The following is a 10,364-nucleotide window of genomic DNA, read 5'->3' on the forward strand; positions in this document are numbered from 1 at the left end:
TCAATGAAAAGTGAGAATACATTGAGAATTTCCTCCCACAGGCGGTCAGAAGATATTGTTACAAATTGTTGAAAGAAAGGATAAATTTGATTTGTTGCTTAGTGAAATTTAGTAATTCAATTTTCCAGATCAACAGGATGACTTGGATGGCAATTGGCTAGAGTGACATGGCCTTGTCTACTAGTTAACTCAGTAAATTCAATTCCTAGGTTAGAAGTAGAGTTGTGCATGTAGTGATTGCTAGAGTTAACTAATCTCAAGTCCCTAGTTGAGTTGGTTAAAGGTCACTTGAGTAGTATAATTGTTGTTAACCCAGTGATCTCTTAGTTAAACTAGTCAATTAGCTAAAAATAGCTCAGACATGTATGGAATTCGAATTGCCTAGCTGGAGTGGAGGAAAAAGAACATTGTAACTATCAATTGTATACTAGCTTAGTGTATATAGTGAATTATTCCTTGGGAATTACGCAAGAAAATAGGAGGAAATTCCTCTCTTTTAGGAGCTATTTTCCTCAAGTATTGTGTAAGGAAATAGGAGGAAGTTGGGGCCTTAAATTAGCTAAGTGTTGGCCAAAGTAGGATAGTCAGTAGGAGGACAAGTTTACAGTCCATGGTGTGCTTCAAATTTGAAGCAAGACATTGTAATAGTTTCTCTCATATGATTAATGAAAATCAGTGGAGGGGTTTTTCCAAGTTGGGTACCCCTATAAAATCATTGTGTTCTTGTCATTTTTATGGTTTCATGTCATTGCATGTGTTTCTAAATTGTGATTTCCTATCCACAAAATAGTAGAGGAAATTTGTAATCTCTCGATTTCAGTTCGATTTCATCAGTAGTAGCAAACTTATATTAATTTCTACATGGTATTAGAGCATAAATCACACTAGAAATCTGTCAATAGAGATTCTCCTTCAAAGACTTCGATTTGCAGATTTAGTGCAGCAATTTTTGTCCCATGCAGGAAAATGTCTTTCAATAGATTAATATTGAAATATGCTCTAGAGGGAACCTCGAATTTCGTAGCTTGGAAGGATAGGATGGAAGTCATACTTGATGATAATGGAGTGTTATAGTACACCAAAAATGACATTCCAAAACTAGTAGTATCGGATGCACAACATTTAGACCCGTGGAAGAAGTGTTGAAAATAGTAACAAGAAATGTTAAAAATAGCACTGCTATAAATAGAAGTTCAACCAGTGTTGAACATAGCTATAAGGAATGAAAAATGGAAGTGCTAAAAATAGCATTCTATAAATAGCATTTCGGGATACCTTCCTATTTTAGTCAGTTCCTAAACTAAACTAGTGAAGTAAAATTCAAATTTGATCTTAGGAGTTTTTTGTAAATTAATTAATTAATTCATCTTGAGTTAATTAGTTAAGGAAAATCAAACATGAAGTCTATGTGGGGACATCCAATAGTTTCTCCATTAATTGAGGAATTTATCCATCAATTAAAGAGATAAGGATGAGTTGTAATTAGTTGGCTTAGTTAACTGAGTCAAGTCCAGTTAGATTAATTCAAACAGTTTGTTGAATTGATGTAAGTTTAGTTTGTTAATGCTTGCATGCATGTAACTATTGCACTTTAGATAATTGAGTATTCTCTCATAAATAACTCATGCATGTCAGTTTAGATAGAGACCCAGTTGAGATCAGATGGAGGGGCAGTGTACTATCGGTTGCTAGAATATTCCTTGCATGCAGAAGGAATTATTTCCTTGAGGATTGTGCAGTTACTTCTTCAGGTTAGTGAGTGTGATGAGGCCAACTCACACATGTGGCTTCACTGGACCCCAAGAAAAACTGCGCAAGGAAATAGGAGGCTTGGAGGGCTTGAAGAGGACATATACTATGTCTATTCAGTTTGTGAGTTGTATTGTTTTATTGCAGAGAGAGAAGGATAGCTTGTGAGCTGATTCTTTTTGTAACTTGAATAAGATTTCCACTTGTATGATAATACAGAGTTGGGGTTTTATGTGTGATTGATTTCTCATTCTCATTTATATGTGTTCTCTTGATCTTGCTCAATTCGATTAAGCTTCCGCAAAGTGTTGTAGAAGTAGATCATGTATTATGTTTTAGTATATTGCATAATCTGTTGATCTACAGTGGGAATTTCTACATGGTATCGGAGCAAAGGTGATCAAGACGAAGAACAATATACAAGAAGGAGGAGTTCGAAGGTTATGGTTCCTGAATATAGAAATCAAGTTCTTATCACATCTCTATTTCACCAATGGCGTTCAACGGTTTAAGACTCGAGTATGCCCTTGATGGCAACTCGAATTATATAGCTTGGAAGGATCACATGGAGGTAGTATTAGAGGATAACAGTCTAAAGGACTTCATTGATCAAGAAGTCCCCAAGCCAACTGATGCTACTCAACTGGTGGAATGGAAGAAATGTGTGGCTATAGTGAGGAGAATCCTCCTGGAGGGAGTTCGAGACCACATTGTCTCGAGCCTCCGTGGGAAGGAGACACCGTTTTCAATGTGGAAAACATTAAAAGATTTATATCAGAACAACAACGATTAGAGGAAGCTAGCGCTGAAAGACAAGCTTCGTAAGATCAAGTGTGAAAAGGGCAACAAGATCTCTACATATCTGAACAAGTGCACCACCTGTAGGGATGAGCTTGGAAGTGTAGGGATCATGACCACTGTTGATGACATGGTGAGTCTTGTAGTCCTCGGTCTTCCTAAGAGCTGGCATAGCTACCAAGACTCGGTTAATGGAAGAGAAAAATTGCCAAATTGGGAACGACTTTGGTTGGATCTGATGCAAGAGGAAATAAGAAGAAGCACCATAGATGGATCCTCATCAAAGCAATAAGATGAGGAAAATCTAGCCTTAGCGAGTAAGATGAAGAAAGGGAAAGGGAAGGCATCCCATCCCAAATCTGATTCTTCCCATGGTGGGAAGAATATTGAAAAATCTAAAGTGTGATGCTTTCATTTTCATGAAGTGGGCCATTATGCTACGAATTGTCCACAGAAGAAATTCAAGAAGGGTTCCTCGAAGGGATTTGATGGTGAGGCATTGGCCTCACAGTTTGAGCTGGATTTCTCGCTTATCGTATCCATGGTTTCATCCATGGTGGGATGTGTGTGGTACCTGGATAGTGGAGCTTCATTCCACATGTTAGGTGACAAGAATCTTTTCAGTACCTTGGAGGAGAAGGATCTCTAGATGCGGATCGAGATGGGCGATGATGGAAAGTACTGTGTTTCAGGTGAAGGTACGGTTGTGTTTCAGAGGGAGCATGGAGCTCCCCTCACCCTGAATGATGTAAAGTATGTACCAGGTTTGAAGAAGAATCTTGTGTCTGTGGCTATGCTAGAAGATAAAGGCTATAATGTAGTCTTTATTAAAAGTATTCCTGAGGCATATCGGTACCGAAAAGACAAAGCAAATAGGGATTCGAGTCAAGAATCTCTACAAGCTGGAGGTAGATGACTATGTTGCTTTGAGTTCCAAAGCTGAGATGGTGCAAAGCCAAGATGTTGGTGAGCTATGGCATAGAAGACTGAGCCACTTTCACCATGTAGCCCTGAAGATCATGCAACAGATTTCTACTGGATTACCCAAGGGAAAACTTGAGCAGACAACTACATGAAAAGGTTGTACCTTGGGTAAGTATGCGAAATATTCCTTTCCGGATCGCGACAGTAGATCTGGAGAAATCCTAGAGCAAGTTCACTAAGATGTTTGTAGAGCTTTCTCTACAGCCTCCACCGCTAAACAAAGGTACTATGTTATTTTCATTGATTATTTTTCTCATAGATGCTGGATCTACTTTATGCAAAAGAAGGATCGTACCTTCTTGAGGTTTTGTGAGTTTAAAGCCTTGGCAGAGAAAGAATCTGGAAAGAAAATAAAAGCCTTGCGTAGTGACAATGGTGGAGAGTATGTCTCCCAACAGTTTAAAGACTTCTGCGTTGTAGAATGCATTAAACAAGAATTGACGGCACCCCATAACCCATAGTAGAATGGGGTGGCCGAAAGGAAGAACAGATCGATTGTGGGAGCAACTCGAGCGATGTTGCATGACCAAAGCCTACCACTACATTTGTGGGCTAAGGCATGTAATACAACATTATACTTGCAGAACAGAAGCCCGCGCCATATATTGGGAATGAAGACACCTATGGAGGCCTATTCTGGGAAGCGACCTAATGTAAGTCACTTCTGAATCTTTGGATCATCAGTTTACTGTCTTGTGATCAAAGATGCCAGGAAGAAGCTAGACCCAACAGTTGAGTCGGGAATACTTGTGGGCTACATGGATACACCCCACAACTATCGAGTGTACCTACCTTCCACTCAAAGGAATATGGTACATAGGGATCTGAAGTTCGACGAGCAGAAAGCCATGCAAGTGTCACTTGAGAGGGAGCTCAAGTTGCATGCATAGGAGAAACTCTCAATTCCTAAGGAGGAGGACCCTCATATTGATGCAAAGCAGCTGCATGCAGAGGATCTGGGAGTGGAGACATCCACTCATGCTGGTTCTTCCAGAGATGGGCGGAAATGCTCAAGGGAAGTTGACAGGTTGTTGTTGAATGTACGGGAGAATGTGGGACAGCCATCTTCTCAGCATAGATAGAGGAGGTTGCCTGAGTGGTACACTGGGTACATGGCCCTGGTTGGAGAGTGTGTAGATACCTAACCTTCTTCATTCGAGGAGGCAGTGCAACAACCAATCTCGGTTGATGCAATGGTAGAGGAGTACGACTCTATTATTCAGAACAGTGTGTGGGATGTTGTCCCAAGGCTTAAGGGCAATTCAGTGGTGAGTTCCAGATGGCTTTACAAGGTAAAGCAGACAGCTGATGGTAGTGTTGAGAAACATAAGGCAAGGTTTTTTGCCCGAGGTTTCTCACAGGTTGAAGGGATCGACTACGATGAGAATTTTTCTCTCGTAGCAAGGTACTCATCAATTAGATCGATGTTAGCATTATCAGCTCAGATGGGGTGGAAGATCCACCAGATGGATGTGAAGACAACATTCCTCAATGGGAATATTGAGAAGGAGGTGTACATTGAGCAGCCAGAGACTTTCAAGACCTTCGATCATGAGTCGCATGTGTGCCGACACAAGAGGGCTTTGTATGACAACTATTTCACTAGTTTGGGCTTCACCAAGAATGAAGCAAATGTGAACCTTTACCTTTATGTCGATGATCTGATTCTAACAGTTGATGATCAGTTGATACGGTCTTGCAAGGATGACCTTGCAAGAGAGTTCGAGATGAAGGACATGGGCCTTATACACTACTTTCTAGGCATGGAGGTGTGGCAAAAAGATGGTGAAGTATTTATGTCTCAAGGCAAGTACGCCACTGAGATACTCAGGCTCTTTCACATGGAGAAGTGCAAGCCCATGCAGACTTCTCTAGCTGGGAATTGGAGGAAGGAGGATGCTACTTTAGGTGAGGTAGTAGTTGCTACTATTTATTGGCAGCTAGTGGGTTCACTTATGTATCTGGTGAACACACGACCCGACTTATGCTTTACGGTGAACCAACTGAGTCAAGCTATGGTTCAGCCTACCAAGTTGTTTTGGAAGGAAGCAAAGCATATGCTGAGATACCTCAAAGGCACATCTCAGTTCGGATTGTGGTACATACAGACAGAGGGAGTGAAGCTTTAGGGCTTCACAGATGCGGATTGGGCAGGGAGTCCATTAGATTGGAAGAGCACTTCTGGAGGAATCTTCAACCTTGGTTCAACTGTAGTTTCCTGGTTCAGTAGGAAATAGAGATCAGTTGCACTTAGCTAAACAGAGGTTGAATACATGGCTGCTAGTGAGGCTTCATGTGAGGCTATTTGGATGCGGAAGATTCTAATGGGATTGTTTGGTTAGAGGATGGATCCTACAGTGACCTATTGCGATAACCAGAGTTGTATCAAACTCTCTGAGAATCCAGTTTTTCATGTCAGGTCCAAGCACATTGATATCTGGTATCACCATCTCTGAGACTGTGTGGTCAAGAGGATCATGTTGTTATTGTATGTTTCAACCAAGGAGCAGGATGTAGATATTTCGACGAAGGCATTGTCAAAATTAAAGTTCGAGTTCCACAGGGACAGGATTGGGGTTACTGATAATCCCTTTCTTGTTGAGAGGGAGTGTTGAAAATAGCAACAAGATGTTAGAGCCTAAATCTGCCTTAGGCTAAAGGAAGGAAAAATTCAGGGCAACTACAAACCACGCTCAGTCTGGTAGCTAGCCCTACCAGAACAGGAGAGGGCTCTCTCCGGATCACGCTCAGTGAAAAATAAACAAATAGGGTTTGAGAATGACTTAAAAATAGATACTGATTTTACGCTAGGTAAATAAATATGAAAGAAGTATTTTGATGAATGACTAAGTTTTCTGGGATGTATGGGACCAAGGAACAGCATGAGCAGAGAAATTAACTCAAAGACGCAGATTATTTCATGAGGCAAGACAGGCAAAAAGTCTAGCAATTAGATTTGAAATAATTTGAAGTGGAGAGATTGTTTAAGAGGGTGAAAAGGGCATAAATACATGAATCCTTTTCAACAGAAGAAAACATAGAACGTGAAAAATTTCCCAAGGCAGAGCAGTAAACTGAATTCTACCTTTTCTTACTTAGAAGCTTTCATTGGAAATGAATATGAATGAACTGTGAAACATAACGAAATACATATGAAACAGAAAGAAAATACATTTTCTAAACTCAGGCCATAGGAATCTCATGAAACAGAGCTGCAACCTTTCATTACTTCTCTGTCAAAATGTACAGTGAGTAACTGAGTTTCTCTCCCACCGTTTCCCAAAAGCTCCAACCAACCCTTTGCAAATGGTTTTTCATACAATAAATAAGCTTCACTATCAGAAATGGATCGACCCAAAGTTGAGGAGTTTTTTTTTTTTTAAATCATTACAAACTGGAAATGAAAAGCCAACGATTAGTGAAAGGTGCAGCGTTGCAAAAAAACAAAAATGTAGCGTAGATTTTTGGGTGACTGCTCGCCTTCCTTTTTCCACTTGGATAGAAGCCAACCTTTAATGAAATTTTTTTTTAAAATTTGTCTTTGATGCCGGGAAAAATGTATTTTTAATGAACGGGCTCACTTGGAGAAAATTGCAAATCGAATTCTTGCGGAGCGGAAGTGATTTTGGCCTTTGGGTCTCTATGTGCCGCGCCGAAAAATGTATGCATCACGCCACTTTGGAGCGGGTTTTGAGGCACTTCCTGAAGTCCATATTGAGCCCAAGTGTGCTTGTTGGAAATCCCTACCAGTCCACTTTCCAACCAAGTGGAATTTCTGAATTTGGATGCCATTTTCCCCTCCAAAACGGCAATCTCCCAAGACTGCTTCCTGTGTGTCAAAATAGGGGCAGAGAGGTCATTTTTTTGGTGTTTTTGACCTCATGAGGACTCAAAATTGGCCCAAACTTCTTGGCCATGCACTAGAAGTCATAATTTTCCATGGAAAATCAAAAAATATAAACTTTTTTTCATTTGGAGCTCCCTAGCAAAAGCGCGCGCCAGGTAGCGCGGCGCACAGGGAGAAAAAACCTGTTTTTTGTGCACAAAATGCAAAAATGTGCTCCAAATTTCTTGAAATTTGGGTTGTACCTTCTCTATCACATGTCATGTTGGACCAAAGAAGCCTCAGCCAAGATTCAGAGCCGATCTTGCTCTTTTTGCCTCTTTTGTCTTTTTGTCACCTTCCTCAATTTCGCCTTTAGGCTCCTGATTCTCGCTTTGGAGCTCATGTTTCGGGCCATGTAATGGTGAGTCATGCGCCTCAGCATTGATTTTTCCCTATTAGCCTTCTCCAATAGCTGCTCCAAGTGAACGTTCACTTTCTCTAAAACATACTCCCGGTCCTCATCTCTTTGCTCCATAGGTCTATCTTGTGCTGCCATGATGTGTTGTCGTTTTCCTTGATCAGTTGCAACTCTATCTCAGCTTGTTGATCCTCAGGTCATTTGTTCCTCTGCTCCAGATATTTAATATTCCATTTGGCTCTCTCTAAGTCAAGGGATAAGGCTTGGTTCTCTGTTCGCTGCTCCTGGATGATCTCTTTAAGCTGTGCACTTTGCGGATCCGTATCTGTATCATCTTCATGAAGGAGAACGAAGTTGGTCTCTCTTTCACCTGATGGCCCCTCATCATGCATTGGCTCCTTACCTCTATCCTATACCTGTAGTGCTGATGTGGGAAGCGAGGCCCCTTCCACCCCGGGTGGAGATAACACTCACTTTGTTGCTGCAAACAAATGTCTAGCGCCCCTCTGATATGTGACGAATACTGGCACACTAGCGGTCATATGGTGCTCATACTGATGAGAAGGTTCCCTTGTCTCAAATCTAGTCTCTGAAGGTCCCTGTGAAGCTCGGAAGAAGTCATGGGAGATGAAATCATCCCAAGTGATACCCTGTAAATCAAGCTGATGCACCACCAAAATCTTGATGAGAGCAAAATGACAAATGTTGTTGAACTACTGCTCAGGGGTCTTGTGTTGCACAAGGGCGGTCATCCTCTCTATGTTTCGGCATATGAAATATGGGATGTTCATCATGCGTACCCGGGTGAAATGCATGAGCAACCTAATGTGATAAGCATATAACCGGGAGAAACAGCCTTCACAACTGAAATACTTCATAATTAACTTCATTAGAGGGGCATATTCATCTTTAAGATATCGGAAGGGAAACACCCTCTTAAGCTGCCTCAAGAAAGCAAGTTTAACATATGGCTCATAATGCTTTCTGTCAACTTTTTGTCTCTTGTTCCATGGCTCTCCAATATTAGGCATGCCGGTAGCTAATGAGATAGAGTCCGGTGTAAGTGTGAAAGTAACCCCTTCCAAAGTAACTTGAGCACCATGTAAATTTAGAACAAATAGGCGAGCCAACTCATGGTGGAATTGAACATTTGCAACCTTTTCACAAAACTCATAGGATGAATGAAACCGAAAACAAGAGATGGAAAAAGGGCAGGCCTGCAATTCTGTGAGGGTAGTCGGTTCTTCTCTAACATGTCTGCCACTTTTGTGAGGCCTCTGGGGTGCACGTTCTTCAGTGGGTGAGTCACTGTGAGTTTCCTCCTCATAGTCGGATGAATGATTAGATGACATAATTGATGTTATGAAAACTGCTTGGAGAAATGAATGCTGGTCGCAAGACAGTGTTGGACTACTGTTGTGATATGTTGAAATCTGGCACGTCCAAGAAATTCAATGGCAATTTGGAGGATTTTCAAGCGTTTTTGGGGTGTTATACTGTATGCACCGCGCCCATTGAAATTAGCACTGGAGGAACGCGCCCAATGCGCCGCGCTAGCCCGGTGCACCGCGCCACCTATTGTATGTGTCGCGCCTGTCAAGACACCTTCAACCTCACACAAAATGTGCGCTGGCTCACCAAATTCCTTTGAAATGATTTCTCTCTGACCTTGGCATGTAAAATGACTTTGATTCTTATGAGAAAATCTATATAAAGGCATGGAGTCATGGGTTTGATTTTTGTTTCTTCAAAACCCACTTTGCAATGTTTCATTTTGGCACTTTTTCCACAACTTAATACAACTCTGTATTTCACATTCTCTTTTTGGATTTTTGACTAAAATGATGAAATTTTTGGCAATTTTTTGCAGGAGTAGCTGTCATGGCATTTGGCAAAGGATGACCAGAACCAGCTTTTCAAGTGCTTCATGTTGGAGAACTTTACATATTTATCATAAACATTAATTTGACGATTTCCTCTTCAAAACAGAGTTTTGAAGAGGAATCACCCTTGAGCATTATGGATGATGAAAATCTGGAGATGAAACTTGTTGAACCTCCCTCTGGCCTGCTGGCGTGTTTGGGTACTCTGAAAACACGACTTATGAAACCCTAGACCTATGACTGATATGATTTTTTTCCCATTAAAATACCAAATATTGACTGTCATTTAATGAACTTTGATGAACAGACCTGAGCCAGCAGGTACAAAGCATGAGGGGTAATGACTGGCAAGACCCTTCCATCAGATTATGGCATGCCCCTAGCAGAATGCAGTTGAGCGAATGGAGCGAGACACCTAAAAATGAAATGCAGAAAGAGTTTTGATCTCCAACGGAGGACTGACAAGACCGACTCTAACATTGGCTCCAATGGGGGATGGTAGCTCCTCAGAGGTGCCAAGAACAGCAGATCTCTGGAGGAGTTAGACAGTGCCTTCATCCATTGGGCTATGGAGTCATTATTTCGACAAACAACACGAAACTCTCGACTCATTTATTAACATGAAACTTGACTCAAACTAACTCAAATTTGAACTTAAAATGACTCAAAGACTGACTAGACAAACTCAAACTAAAACTGAAATAAA

This window comes from Pinus tabuliformis, chromosome X (assembly GCF_031772625.1).
Source record: "Pinus tabuliformis cultivar Carrire ecotype Pingquan chromosome X, CPIR1, whole genome shotgun sequence".
Taxonomy (NCBI): Eukaryota; Viridiplantae; Streptophyta; class Pinopsida; order Pinales; family Pinaceae; genus Pinus; species Pinus tabuliformis.